Here is a 15,907-nt window from a genome sequence, read left to right as displayed (position 1 = left end):
GTTCACCACTCTCTGGGTGTAGAAGTTTCTCCTCATCTCGGTCCTAAATGGCTTCCCCTTATCCTTAGACTGTGACCCCTGGTTCTGGACTTCCCCAACATTGGGAACATTCTTCCTGCATCTAACCTGTCTAAACCCGTCAGAATTTTAAACGTTTCTATGAGGTCCCCTCTTATTCTTCTGAACTCCAGTGAATACAAGCCCAGTTGATCCAGTCTTTCTTGATAGGTCAGTCCCACCATCCCGGGAATCAGTCTGGTGAATCTTCGCTGCACTCCCTCAATAGCAAGAATGTCCTTCCTCAAGTTAGGAGACCAAAACTGTACACAATACTCCAGGTGTGGCCTCACCAAGGCCCTGTACAACTGTAGCAACACCTCCCAATTCACGTTCGGACCGGGGTCAAGCAAGGTTGTGTCATCGCACCAACGCTCTTCTTGATCTTCCTTGCTGCAATGCTCCATCTCACCCTCAGTAAACTCCCCGCTGGAGTGGAGCTAATCTACAGAACAAACGGGAAACTGTTCAACCTCCACCACCTCCAGGCCAGATCTAAGGCCGCCCCATCCTCTCCGTCATTGAATTACAATAGACAGACAACGCTCATGTCTGCGTACACTCGGAGGCCAAGTGCAAGCCATCGTCAACACCTTCACTGAAGCGTACGAGAGCATGAGTCTTACACTAAACATCTGTAAGACAAAGGTCCTCTACCAACCAGCCCTACCCCCCCAATTATCAAAATCGACGACGAGGCCTGGGACAACGTGGACCATTTTCCAAACAGTCAACAAGGGCTGATACTGATGACGAAGTCCAACACCGCCTTCAGTGTGCCAGTGCAGCCTTTGGTCGCCAGAGGAAGAGTGTGTTTGACGACCAGGACCTTAAACCCGGCACCAAGCTCATGGTCCACAGAGCAGTAGTGGTACCCGCCCTACTATATGTTTCAGAGACATGGACTATGAACAGCAGGCACCTCAAAGCACTGGAAAAGTACCAGCAACGCTGCCTCTGCAAGATCCTGCAAATCCATTGGCAGGATAGGCGCACCAACGTCAGTGTTTTCGCTCAGGCCAACATCCCCAGCATTGCGACGTTAACAACGCTTGATCAGCTCCGTTAGACGGGCCACATTACCTGCATGTCCGACACGAGACTCCCAAAACAAGCGCTCTACTCGGAGCTTCAACATGGCAAGCGAGCCCCAGGTGGGCAGAGGGGATGCTTCAAGGACACCCTCAAAGCCTCTTTGAAAAAGTGTAACATCCCCACCAGCATCTGGGAATTCCTGGCCCAAGACCGCTCAAAGTGGAGGAAAAGCATCCGGGAAGGTGCCGAACATCTCGAGTCTCTTCGCCGAGAGCAAGCTGAAGCCAAGCGTCAACAGCAGAAGGAGCACATGGCAACCCAAGCACCCCACCCACCCGTTCCTTCTACCACCGTCTGCCCCACCTGTGACAGAGACTGTAGGTCCCGCATCGGACTCATCAGTCACCTGAGAACTCATTTTTAGTGTGGAAGCAAGTCATCCTCGACTCCGAGGGACTGCCTAAGAAGAAGACTTCTACAAACAAATGTGTGAATGGCATGCAAACAAAAACGGGCGGCTTTAAATTCAATTCAAACTTACTTTTGAGAAAGCCAGAAACATTTTATGCTCCAACAAGCTGCTTGTATTGTATAACCCGTGTAAAAGACTTGTGCTAGCATGTAATGCATCGTCGTACGGAGTCAGGTGTGTATTACAACAAGCTAACATTGCGGGGAAGTTGCAACCTGTCGCCTATGCTTCCAGGAGCTTGTCTAAGAGGGCCTATAGCATGATTGAAAAAGAGGCATTAGCATGTGTGTTCGGGGTCAAGAAAATGCATCAGTATCTGTTTGGCCTTAAATTTGAGCTGGAAACCGATCACAAGCCCCTCATATCCCTGTTCGCTGAAAACAAGGGGGATAAATACTAATACCTCAGCCCGCATACAAAGGTGGGCACTCGCGCTATCAGCGTATAACTATACCATCCGTCACAGGCCAGGCACCAAGAACTGTGCTGATGCTCTCAGTCGGCTACCATTGCCCACCACGGGGGTGGAAATGGCGCAGCCTGCAAACTTGTTGATGGTGGCACAGCCCGCTGACTTGTTGATGGTCATGGAAGCGTTTGAAAATGATAAATCACCTGTCATGGCCCGCCAGATTAGGACTTGGACTAGCCAAGATCCTCTGCTGTCCCGAGTAAAAAAACTGTGTACTGCATGGGAGCTGGGCCAGCATCCCCGTTGAAATCCAAGAACTAATCAAGCCGTCCCAGCGGCGACAGGACGAGCTGTCCATTCAGGCAGACTGCCGGTTGTGGGGTAACCGCATAGGGCAGGGAGACGTTCATCTCGGATCTCCACAGCACACACCCGGGTTAGTAATGATGAAAGTGATAGCCAGATCCCACGTGTGGTGGCCCGGTATCGACTCTGACTTAGAGTCCTGTGTACGGCAATGCAGCGTGTGTGCTCAGTTGAGCAATGCACCCAGAGAGGCACCACTAAGTTTGTGGTCTTGGCCCTCCAGACCATGGTCGAGGATCCATGTCGACTATGCAGGCCCGTTTCGCGGTGAAATGTTCCTGGTGGTGGTGGATGATTTTTCAAAATGGATTGAATGTGAAATAATGTCAGGAAGCACCGCCACCGCCACTATTGAAAGCCTGAGGGCCATCGACAGCCTGCCTGACATACTGGTCAGTGACAGTGGGCCATGTTTCACCAGTGCCGAATTTAAAGAATTCATGACCCGCAATGGGATCAAAAATGTCACCTCGGTCCCGTTTAAACCAGCCTCCAAGCAGAGCAGGCAGTACAAACAATCAAACAGAGCCTCAAATGAGTCACAGAGGCTCACTCCAAACCCGTCTGTCCTGAGTACTGCTCAGCTACCGCATGAGACCCCACTCACTCACAGGGGTACCGCCGGCTGAGCGACTCATGAAAAGGACACTTAAAACCAGATTCTCGCTGGTTCACCCCAACCTGCATGATCAGATAGAGAGCAAGTGGCAGCAACAAAATGTAAACGGTGATCGCATCACTGTGACACGGGAAATTGATCTGAATGACCCTGTTTATGTGCTAAACTATGGACATGGTCCCAAGTGGATCGCGGGCACGGTGATAGCTAAAGAAGGGAGTAGGGTGTTTGTCGTTAAACTAGACAATGGACACATTTTCAGAAAGCACCTGGACCAAACGAGGCTGCGGTTCACAGACTGCCCTGAACAACCCACAGCAGACACCACCTTTTTTGAGCCCACAACACAAACCCAAAGGATTGACGACACCACGCCGGACCAGGAAATCTAACTCATCACGCCCAACAACCCAGCAAGGCCAGACTCACCTAGCAGCCCTGCAGGGCCAACAACACGCAAGCCCAGCGAGGGCACAGCCAACACACCAGAACAGACATTTGTACCCAGGCAGTCCACCAGGGAAAGAAAGGCTCCCGACCGCCTCACCTTGTAAATAGTTTTCACTTTGACTTTGGCGGGGGGGGGGGGGGTGCGGGGGAGTGATGTTGTGTATCCATAAAGCATGCACTCCCATGTTCCGCCACCAGGGAGTGCATCCCCTGAAGTTCCAAGGGATCCTAGCATCCCTCGGGAGCACTGTATTATAAGCCGGCCCCCAAGACCTGTTATGCACTCTGAAGTGTCTTAATAAAGACTGAGGTCACTGTTACTTTAACCTCCCTGTGTGCAGTCTCATCTGTGTTACGAACACAACACTATCGCGGTTAAATACCCCCTTAAATGTTAAGCCTTGTTGGATTAGGTGTAACTGGGGATTTAACAGGGTATTGACGAGTAAAGAAACATTATGGCCCTGAAAAACTCATTTTAATTTTGTGGTGTGTCAAATTTCTCCATCATGCTAAAAATGACAGTGAAGAGACTTTAAAAAAACAATGATATATTTAAAAAGTTTCTTCATATTCATTTCACTTCTCACCACCAAGATTGCCTTTCTTCTCGCCTTTGCTTCACCACTGACCGCAATTGCAAGCCATTAAGTCTGATTTGCTGTCCTGTTCCTTTCTGTCTGTATTCTACTTTGCTAATAATCTTCATATCCATTCTAATATCTTTGTTTAAATGTTCCTGTAGTCCCTCTGGCTCTGCCTTTCACCCCTTCCATATTTGAATATCTCCAAGCTAGTTTCCGTCCATGCCACAGTACTCAAATTGCCCTAGTCAGAGTCACAAATGGCATCCTCCATGACTGTGGTTGATGTTCCCTCCAGTTCCTCCTCAACTTCTCTGCAGCGTTTAGCACTGTTCACCACACCATCGTCCTCCAACGCCTCTCTTCCATTGTCCAATTCAGTGGGACTGCCCACACTCAGTTCTACTCTAACCTTGCCAATCGTAATTCAGAGCATTTTCAGCAATGGCTTCTCTTCCCACCCCAACCATTTATCCATGGCCCCTATTTCTTGCTGCTGCCATCACATAAAGACATATGGTCAGCTTCCATGTGCACATTGACAACGCCCAGCGCTATCTCTCACTCACCTCTCTTTCACCCTCAACTACCCTCTGTGTTACCAGTCTACTTGTCTGACATCCAGTCTCAGATGAACTGCAATTTTAAAAGCACTATTATAAATGCAAGTAGTTGCCATACCTTGATCCCCCACAGATCTTCAATCACCTCTCAAACATGACTGATCAATAGAACATCACCATTGTGATGTTGCAACAAAAGCTGCTGCCTCTCCCACGCCACTGAACAACCAAATAATTTTGAAACTCCACATCAGAAATGACTGGAAGGCACCAAAATCAATAGCAGCTTTCATTTTATTTTACCTTCACTTAGTTGCATTTTTGGACCAGATGGGCACTTAATACACAAGCTTTTATGTTCAACTCGATCAAGCATCATGCACCGAAGCTGGTGGGTAGGATAATTTGAGTACTAAATGTTTTCCGGCCTTTTGCAAAACTGAAATGGATTGAATTTTACAGGTTTTGTGAAAGCTTCATACACTATTAAAAAGTGTTGACAATAAAAGAATGCTATGCATAAAGCAAAGCCTTGGGGACGGGAGATGGAATTAACTGGCTGGTACTTCCCCGACAAACATATTCATTCAGTGCACTGCTGAACAGGGCTCAAAATTATATATTTTAACAGAATTGTTTCACCAGCAACCTCAGCCAAAACTGGCATACTTTAAATTTCAAAAAATACAAATCAAATATGAAGATAAATTTCTAAACTTTTGTTTAAAACTAAAGAAACTGATACTTGTAACTGGTTAACTTCCTAATAGGAAACACAAACAAGATGTTGTACAGAAATCTTTTTCTTAACCTATGCTTCTGCCTGTTGGTACCAGCGACAGCGAATATTCAGTGTCTGCCCGACACCTAGTGCCTGCCACGGAGTGCTAGGCTGTTACTCCTGGTAATAACTGTGCTTAGACAGCAACTGCTGAATGCAACCCACTGCAAGAACATGCCCGAACTGAACATGCTTTTTCAGTTTAAAATCCACTGAAATCAAAAAAATAAATAAATGCTGACATGCTTGCTTTTATCCAAGCGTCCCCATCAGATCACTCAGCTGACAGTCTGGATATCTGCAGCAAGTGGCTGAATATTGTTGCATCTTAAATAAATTGCCATCATTCTCATTTGGCAGCAATGTTCAATTATATGATCGGTAAATTCTAATATCTGTCCATAGTTGCAGTCAGACTTCCCCAAGTCCATCAGTGTGACAATATTCGCATAAAACCGACTCGGTTAGGAATCATAGCATTTCTCTCCTCAGCACCAACTAGTTAAAATTACATGGGCAAAATAACAGGTTAGTTCTCACTGATTAGAACCATAGTGCTAAACCATCCAATATTTCCAAACCAATATTTTTTTTTTTAAACAGCTGTTTTTAACAGTCTCACAGCCTGAGACCATGTCACCTTTTACTTTCATCCCCTGAGCTACCAAGATATTAATGTGCTTAATGAGTAAGGCGATATCACATAGATTTGCATCACAGGTAGATTTCAGCTTTACAAAAGATCAAACAAAAGACACATCATCTAACATGATATGCCCATTAAAATTAAAATAAAATTTGCTCTGATCAACAGATAACAATTTAAGCTTTCATTTCAAGCATTTACAATGTGGCATTCAAGTAAAAGTGTAACCTTTACAACATAGTAAAAGAACAGCGATCAGTTACATATACAATTCTGGGACAGGAATAAGTACACAGAAAGGCCACTCAACCCCGACTCTCACATCGTAGGATCGGCCCCTTTTGAATGTTCCTAATGCTTTTACTTCTCCTTCCCCAAATCGGTAGACTGCTGTCATCATCCATCGCTGCCTGAAAGGGTGGTGGAAGCAGATTTCAGAGTAACTTTCAAAAGGGAATTGGTCATATACTTGAAAATGAAAAATGTGCAGGGCTATGGGGAAAGAGCAGGGGGCGTGGGATGAATTGGACAGCTCTGTCAAAGAGCCAGAACAGGCACAAAGGGCTGAGTGGCATCCTTCTGTGCTGTAAGTTTCTGGAAGTAATACAGTTGTTCCCAACACCTGTTTAAAACTACCTTTCATCAATTTAAATTATTGCTCTGGACTTGCTTTCCTAGTTTAATCAGAAGTGACATTATAGGTATATTATTATAAACACACACAGCATTTAATTCATCTCGGAGGCCCCCCTCCTTTTGCTCATTCTTTCTAAACTATAACATTGTTTCAGCAATATTCTTCAGTTAATTTATCTTACTTCATCACTGTCTTTCCAAATTTACTACTAAAGAAAAATCACGTGCATACATACACTGAAAGACTCCACTGTTTCAATATTATGCACGTTATCCTGGTGAATTGCAAGAATTAAGTCTGAACATCAAATGCAGTACCTCCAATGGGAATCATAAAACACTGGATCAGAAAGCAATCCTGCACCACAGTCACTAATTCTGATTCTGTTACCTCACTTCCATTTAGCCATTTCTAGCTTACATTGGGTTGATAGATGTATCCCATTATTGCATTGTCTGTGCACTTATAGTACATTCATATTGTTCTCACCTCTTCCTGAGTAATACTCAGGTGATGGCCAGTGTATACAACCGATTTATCACTCCGCCCCCTGCTTTTATTGCTGCCTTTCCATACTTTAATCCAATCCCTATCACCACGGTTAGCTTCTGACTCTAAACTCTTCCTGCACCTCCTCCAACTGGTCCACTTGATTTGTGGTCTTTTCAATGGAGTTCAATACCAGCTTTGAGTCATCCATTAAACTTTCACACTCACTGCTCGCCAGGAGCACATAAACTGTCCCTTCTTCCTCTGATGCCACAATCTTCACCCCCGCCCAGCTCCTCAATTAACAAAAGTATATTCCGAACAACCATCCTCTCGGATCGAAGAAGCAAATTCATAATGTAATGCTCTTATTGCCATTTACTTGTACATCTGGGCCCTGGTCTAAATATATCTCAAACTTCTCCCACGAATGAAGGTATTATTTTCTGCTTAAAGCAATGTTTATTTCGGTTTAATGCAAAACGCATTCAAATTTACTTCAATCTTGTGTTCAAGTTAGCAGACGCTATTTCCACTTAAGTGTTGTCAATTTCACCTTGGAAATTCACTCACAAACCCTGCTCAATTATAATTCATTTAACTGCACGAATCCAATATAAAGGGGGGTGAGCGAGAGCCCACTCAACTTTCCTACTCACTCACTATGTACAACAACCGAATGTTAACGGCGTTAGTTCAAACAGTCCTCACTTTCAAACGTTGAGCCGCCTCTAACACATCACTCAGTGACTGAACCGATCCAAACTTGCCAGTGGTATATATCTGACTTACATAACGCGATCTTTCATTCCAAGTCGTAAACATGCTAATAAGAAAAACTATTCAGAATTTTCGCTGGCACGTCCCCCACCCCCACAAAAAAGTGTGTTTTACAAAAAATAAATCTCCCTCTTCCCAAGAAACGTATCGACTTTAAAATACTTAAGCGGCTGTGTGTAAACGGCGAGGCAGCCGTTGCCTGCAATGTATAATCTGACACATTGCTGATTCCCCTCCTTTATTTTTTTTTAAAAAGCAAACCCAAAAAAACCGGCCTACTTCCAGCAGCAAGTCCTTCGAAGCCCCCCCGCCGCCGCCGCACACTGCTCAGTCCCATCACATGGATTCCCCTTCCCCTCGGAACATCTTCCCATAATGAGAAGCCAGGGCCGCGAGTTAACGGTAAAGCAGATGGTGGTGGTGGCGGCGGCGGTGATGATGTCGAAAGCCGCCGACCGCTATTTCCAAAGAGGAGGAACAGCAGCGGCAGCAACAACAGGCCGGCTGGAAGGAACTCCGGCTCGTCCCTGTCCCCGTCCCCGTCTGGACAGCGGAATAACAAAAAGCGATGAAGAAGTGGCACAGAGAGAGAGAGAGAGAGAACGGGTACAGACCTGTCGCTCCGGCTCAGGGAGGCTCCCGGGCTGCGCTCCGCTCCGCTGAAGGGCTCTCCTTTTTTGTTGTTGTTGCAGGATGTTATTTATATATATGTGTGTATATATATATATATATTAGATGGTGGATCGGTGGCTCCGCTGATGTTTGATCACGTCAGGGAATATTTGGCGGAAACAGGAACTCCAATGGGGGATGTGTGTGTGAGAGGATCACAGATCAGCCCCGGGGACCTTCTGAGTAACGGGAGAGCGAGCGAGCCAGGCGCCCAGGGCAGGGAGAGGCGCTGATACAGCGACCGCCGGCCTGACTGACTGGGTGAATGAGTGAGTGAGCGGAGTCTGCTTAAAGCCTTGAGCCCAGCTCTTCCCATCTCACAGACACACACGCTGTGCGCATGTCTTCCCCTCCATTACAGCACCGCTGCATAGCAGGAATCACATGTGGAACAGCCAGCTGAGCCTTCGCCCTCGGAACTGCCCCAAATACCGTCCTTTTTTCCCCATTGCTTATTGCTATTAATGCCTAATGCGCCGTACACATGTTACATCGATTATGCACTCCCACAAGCGAGTATTATTAATTTACCCCGTGGAAAGCCGACCATCAGACGCAATTTACAGGGAACCGAAACATGCCATTTGGCTGCAAATACTTGCATCGATTATGATCATAAATATATTATATATGTTTTTACCGCTGAAACACATCACGAAGCCTATTTCAATCCATCCAAGCGCCCCATTAGGCTGCTGTAAATGATCCACATTGATTATACTGCTCATAAATATATTATTCATTTACATTATTGGAGCAGGACGAGAAGGACTTTATAAAGAATTTTGCGCTGCCTTAATCTATTGTAAATACCCATGTGGACTAAATATATATTAAAGTGCATTTATGAAATGCGTTTCAAGGGATCGGAGCAGGCTTCTTAAACGTTGTAAAACCCATACCTTGATTATCTGTTCGAATGTATATATACACATATATTTAATTTGTTAATTTAATTAAGCGTGGGAAGAGACCTTTATTGTTGTCTGCTTATAATTATCTATCGATCTGTTATAAATGCTTTGTATTGATTATGTAATGTTATAAATACATTAATAATTGACTTTAAACCTGTCATGAAACAGTTAAAAAGAAGTGAATCCTCCTTATTAATTTGTTGTGGTTCTCTTTCACTAATTAATAGTAATTTCCACAGTAATGCATAAGTTGTAATGGTGCAAGATCAGAATACACAATAGGAAGTAGATTCGTTCCACCAATTCCCTCCAAACACCCTTTAATTGATTATGATAATGTATCCCCTGAATATATATATAATTACTGTTATTTTCAGTGGGTGAAATATTTGGGGTTACATTGGGACCAAACTAAGCATTTACATTCAAATCTAGTATAAAACATTTGCTTTCACGAATCATTAGCATTAATGCCTAATGTACTGTAACCACATTGCAATGATTATGTATTCCTTTAATATAAAGCTATTAATAATTCGTGGTGGTGAAACAGTTGCACTTTATTTTAAAAAAGGGTCACAGATAGTATTTATCAAACAATATATTGCAGTAAAGTATTTGTTTTGTTATAAGCATGCAGTTGTATGTGTGTTAATAGCAATGAGTCTTAAAATCAAACACATTGTAATAGATTAGAATGCAAATACTCAGTTTGGTCCCAATGTGACCCCAAATATTTTACTCCCCCTAAAGTAACAAAAATATTTATTCAGGAGAATACATTATCATAATCACTGCAGGGCGTTTGTGGGGAACTGATCAGACTACTCTTGCTTTCTGTAACTGTATTCTGACATTTCATCACCACCAACCAGTGACAACTTTGTAACATTTAACCATACAACAACTTATACAGTTACAATGTTATTCTCTGTCTATTAGCTTCAATGTGTCTGTAGCAAAATGCAAATAACTGCACTAAAATTGCAACAGTAGAATTGCAGTATCACTGAACAAAAATTAGACTTGTGTGATAAGCTCATTCAGTCCCTCGTATAGGGGTGAAGTCATCTTGCTGGAGGAACTTGCAGGTAGGTTTGAGTTGTGGTTCAGCATTTGGCATCAAACTATCCTGAGGAATAAATCAAATGTATAAATAACTGGCCACCATTTGACATGGTCATCATAGAGATAGAAAGCGCTGCGATGGACCGTGTCAAACGCACTGCACTTTTCTCCTTAAGTTTTTGACTTGAAAAATGTAAATTCTTGTGGAGGATCTCAATGCACGTGTAGCACAGTGAATTGATGTCACCATTTGCACTACATTTACAAATGGGGAGAAAGTTAGCTTGTGACCCCATTAAAGATGCAGTGCTACAAATGAATGGCCAAGACCTAATTTTAAGAGGCAGTGAGCAATCATTCACCATCAATGGATCTGTAAATGAAATATAAAGGGCTAAGGAAACAGCTTTGGAATGCGTGGCGTTCTTCTCACCCACTGTAAATACTCTGCTTTTAGTGATTATTTACTGAGATTGATGTCTATCGAGGCTGTAAACATCTCATATTGATGATGTATTCTCCCCAACGTTTATTATTAATTCAGATTGCTGAAACCAATCTGAAGACATGTTTGAAAGCAACAGTGCTCTTGCAGGCTATGCTGCAGTAAATATCTGATGATTATTATTTAATGTCTATATGCCGCAAGCACCCTGGATTAGGTTTGTATGAAGATTTGCGATTAATAATAATAAGGCACGGAAATACTTTTTTTTAAAAAAGCAACCTATAAAAACATACCATAGTCTGAGTCATGTGACAGGGTATTACTTAATTTACAAGATGGTGCAACATCTCCAACTTCCATTAGGGAAATTCTCATTGCATGTGCAGCCTGCAATTCCTGTACTTTCACTTTCCTGGTGAACCATCTGATAAGCCTATCGAGTCTGGTGTGCATTGCATGTCACATACATACATACGCTGCAGACTATTAGAAGATGGAAAAATATCTCGAGGTTCTGATGACATTCATAAGCCATTCAGACTTCACTCTCTTGTGGGCTAATTAGAATTTTCAAGGTGAAAGGAATCAATAAAGCTGATTCAGGCAATTTGTTCGCCATAGCAAAGGGTTGAAATACAAGGTAGACAAATTAATTACTAAGTGAGGAGTGAGAAGGGTTTTCAGATGGAATTTTTTCACAAGAAGGGCAACAGATTTGCGGAATAAGTTACCTGGGAAGATCATTAGAGAGAACAAATACATTAGTTCAGGAAACAATTGGAATACGAAAGCTGTTTCCAAAGATATGGAGTTGAGAGATATGATGAAAAGGTTAGTAAATGGGATTGGCCTTTTAGAAAGGAAAAGGCTTGTGTAGTGTAGTGGTCTTTCCTGCTGCTAACAATGCTTATATTTTTATGTTGCTTGAATTTATTGATGCATTGTGGTTTTGTATCACACTCCTACTGACCTAATATTTCATTGATAATAATTAAAGTTTTAAAGAGATACACTCCAAAATCCAATACATAAATAGCATTTTCACACAGCTTTTCTTGATCTCCAAACAGGGGTTCTGACTTTGGAATTACCTTTTTTCTGGTTGGTCACCTGGTGCAAAGGTTATTGGTATGAGATCTGCACTGATGCACCAGATATGTAATATATGTGGAGTAGACCAAGAAAACCCAAACAGCTATCTTCAAATAATATACAACGATCTCCAATTATAGAACATTAATTTGCAATAAAGTATCTTGTATAAAGAGAAATATATATATATATCCTACTCTACTGAAGCATTATTATTTGCAATGTTTTTATACTGATGGATCATATATACAGACATACATGAAGAGGAAAAGTGAGCAGTCACACTACACAGTACTGTATTATAAAGAGGCAGCATTTACGGTTATCATTGTTCATGTCTAAAGCTTTTAAGCTCCACATTCAGGATGCATTCTAGTGTATATTTAATATTTATGTTGATAAAACCAAGCAGAAGTTATATGTGGGTGAGAGGCAAGCACTTATAATATATAGATTATAAACCTTCTGCACTTGATTTATTAATATTTGGGATGTATACCATGCATAAGTGCTTGTTACGTAGTTAATTCATGCCATTATGCAAGATCACTATTACAATTCTGAAGCCAAGTTCCATGAAGAGGGGTTTGTATAACCCTCTTAAAGTTAAAGGTACCCTGTATTAATTATTTACTCTCATGTTGATGATAAAAATTATGGACAACTGTTTATTTTAGCTTTATTCATTGTGCACTTTGAAGTGTATGAGGATGGCAGCAACTGCCAACATCCATTCAAGCTTTCACTGGTCATTTAACATCCCCCCCAGTAGGTTGACTTTGCTGTAATGTCTCTGTTAGTCACTTCTTTCAGTCACATCATGATCTTTGTGATCTTCTTTTGTCTTTTGATAGATAGCATAGGATCATTTGTTAGCGTCGTGTCTTAAAAACTTAATGAACAAACTACGAGAAGGCACATGAGGAAAATGCAACATTTCACACACTGTGCTAGCAACACTCTGCATGTATTTATGATCACTTCAGAGACTATTCATAAAATTGAGCTTATTCAAAACTCCGCTGCCCATGTCCTAATTCGCACCCAGTCCCGTTCATCCATCACCCCTGTGCTCGCTGACCTACATTGGCTCCTGGTCTGGCAATACCTCGATTTTAAAATTCTCCTCCTTGTGTTCCTTCCATGGCCTCACTCCTATCTCTGTAAGCTCCTCCAGCTTGACAACCCCTCAAAGTCTCTGCGCTCCTCCAATTCTAGTCTCTTGTGAATTACCGATTTTCTTCGGCGCACTATTGGTGGTCGAGCCTTCAGCTGTCTAGGCCCTAAGCTCTGAAACTCCATCTCTCTCTGTTCCTTTTAAGACATTCCTGAAAAACTACCTCTTTAATCAAGTTTTAGGACATCTATCCTATTATCTCCGTCTCACTCCAGAGACTTGAGCACAAAAATTTAAGCTGACACACCAGTGCAGTACTGAGGGAGTGCTGCACTGTCGGAGATGCTGTCTTTCAGATGAGATTTTAAACCAAGGCCTCATCTGCTCCTTCAGGTGGATGTAAAGGACCCCATGGCACTATTTCGAAGAAGAACAGGGGACTAATCCCTGGTGTCCTGGCCAATATTTATCCCTCAATCAACATCACTAAAAACAGATTATCTGGTCTTATTACATTGCTGTTTGTGGGCATTTACCGTGCGCAAGTTGGCGACTGCGTTTCCTACATTACAACAGTGACTACACTTCAAAAATACTTCATTGGCTGTAAAGTGCTTTGGAACGTCCAGTGGTCATGAAAGACGCTATATAAGTGCAAGTCTTTGGCTTGGTGTCAATTTTTGTCTGTAGGTTCACGTGAAATGCCTTGGGACATTTTATTATGTTAAATGTGCAAGTTGTGATTCATAACAAGGTGCATGGGAAGCAATACAGCAGGGATCACTTCGAATCTTACAGCACAGAAGGAGGCCATTCAACAACAACTTGCATTTACACAGCATCTTTAACAGTAAAACATCCCTCACTCATGCACCATTTCTCCAGCCATGCATTAATCTACTTTTCTTGCTGACCTTATACTCACTAACACATGGCACTCGGATTAATCTGGAGATTACCACCTTTGAGGTCCTGCTTGTTAGTCTCCTCCCTAGCTCCCGAAATTCTGTCTGTATGATCGCTTCCCTTTTTGTTTCTATGTCATTGGTTCCAACATGGACAACAACTTATAGCAGTTCCCCCTTCACCCACAGAATTTTCTGCACCCATTCCATGACATCCTCTACCCTGGCACCAGGGAAGCAACACACCATGCGAGACGCACGTCCGCGGTTGAATAAGACCTGTCTATTCCTCTTTGCTACACTTCCCTCTGCACGCCTGTGTAGGCATTTGCCCCACGGTGCCATATATTTGCTCCAGACTGCACTCCCCAGGTACATCATCGCCCTCACAGCACAGAGACATTGTCTGGGAGTGCCACACTGCCTGCCTCTTTTTCCTACCATGCCAGATGGCCACCCACTCACTCTCCTCCTGAAGTTTCTGTGGCTGCAGGATAACCACCTCATGGAACGTACAACCGATGAAACATTCAGTCTCCAGTATAATCTGCACCTGACTGAACAAGACGATGGCTGACCAAGAGAAAACAGTTATTGCCCAGAAAGGCGCCAAGAAAGTAATCAAGAAAACACCACCGAAGAGCGGCAAGAAGTGCAGAAAGTCGAGGAAGGAGAGTTACTACATCTACATCTACAAAGTGAAGCAGGTTCACCCCGACACCGGCATCTCCTCCAAGGCCTTAGGCATCATGAACTCGTTTGTGAACGATATTTTTCGCGGGTGAGGCTTCCCGCCTGGCCCATTACAACTATTTGAGTAGAAACTTTAAATCAAGTACTTGGAACAGCTCCACAATTATTTTTGTGAATCTTACAAATCAATTGCCCCCTTGTTAACGGGGGGTATTAAAACCGACAATTTAAACTTTAACGATCAAATTAAAATTTGCGTTCCTGGCCCATTACAACAAGCACCACACCATCAGCTCCCGGGAGATCCAGACCACCGTGCAGCTGCTGCTGCTCGGGGACAAAGGTGGTGAGCAAGTACACCAGCTCCAAGTAAAACTGCACTGTTGTGATGCTAGCCACTCGTAATGCCCAGAAAGACTGACCTTGAGGCACTTCCTGCTCACATGGTTGTCCAGGACACATATGAAGTGTCCTGGGGTTCCCATATGCAATGGGTCTCAGGTGTGCTGCCATATTACCAGAGGTTGAACCTGGTGTGGATCTATCCTTGGCAGTCTTTTAATATTCAACTGAAAACGGTAATTATACCCCATGCAACACAAAAGCCCAGGTTAGCAGAAATTTGACACTCGGAAACAATTCTCTGCTGTCTGAAACCCTCTCACACTCAGAGGCCACTCCTCACAAAATGTTCGGCAACAAAAAAAAAATCTTTACCTCTTTCACCACCACTCCAAACTTCTACTTATTCTACTTAATTTTGATGGGTTTTAGGGAAAAGAAGGGGCTCACTTACTTGCCAGTTAGCTCCTTTCAGTGGCGGTACTCCTTATGCAATGTACCAATTTACAGTTGGCTTCTTGCTGTATTCTAATTAGCAATATCGTGTCAAGAAAACAAATCCCAGCATTTATCCACTCTCTGTGGAGTGTGGCACATTCATTCATGTGGCAAGAATAAATGAAATGTATATTACTACTTGATGAACACTCTCCATTTAGGTATATTTGTATTCTGCTGTTAATGGTTATGACAGCTAGAAATCTGCTCAGGCAAACTGCAATCTCTGTATTTGGTTTGACCCATCTGCATCTGCCAGGTTAC

At 43.1% G+C, this 15,907-nt stretch overlaps 1 protein-coding gene across 4 annotated transcripts in view; it reads right to left on the bottom strand.

The window, feature by feature from the left end:
- Nucleotides 1-8,872, bottom strand: part of LOC139262274 (alpha-(1,6)-fucosyltransferase) — a 1,093,864-nt gene extending 1,084,992 nt beyond the window's left edge. For all 4 annotated transcript variants that reach the window (XM_070877420.1, XM_070877419.1, XM_070877418.1 and 1 more), the window contains exon 1: nucleotides 8,506-8,872. The gene's annotated coding sequence lies outside the window, so the exon portion shown is untranslated. The remainder of the gene's footprint in view (nucleotides 1-8,505) is intronic.
- Nucleotides 8,873-15,907: the final 7,035 nt, after the last annotated feature.

The sequence above is a fragment of the Pristiophorus japonicus genome, chromosome 4 (genome assembly GCF_044704955.1).
Source record: "Pristiophorus japonicus isolate sPriJap1 chromosome 4, sPriJap1.hap1, whole genome shotgun sequence".
Lineage (NCBI taxonomy): Eukaryota > Metazoa > Chordata > Chondrichthyes > Pristiophoridae > Pristiophorus > Pristiophorus japonicus.
The sequence above is the reverse complement of the archived record's forward strand: the minus strand, read 5'-3'. Positions and strand labels throughout refer to the sequence as shown.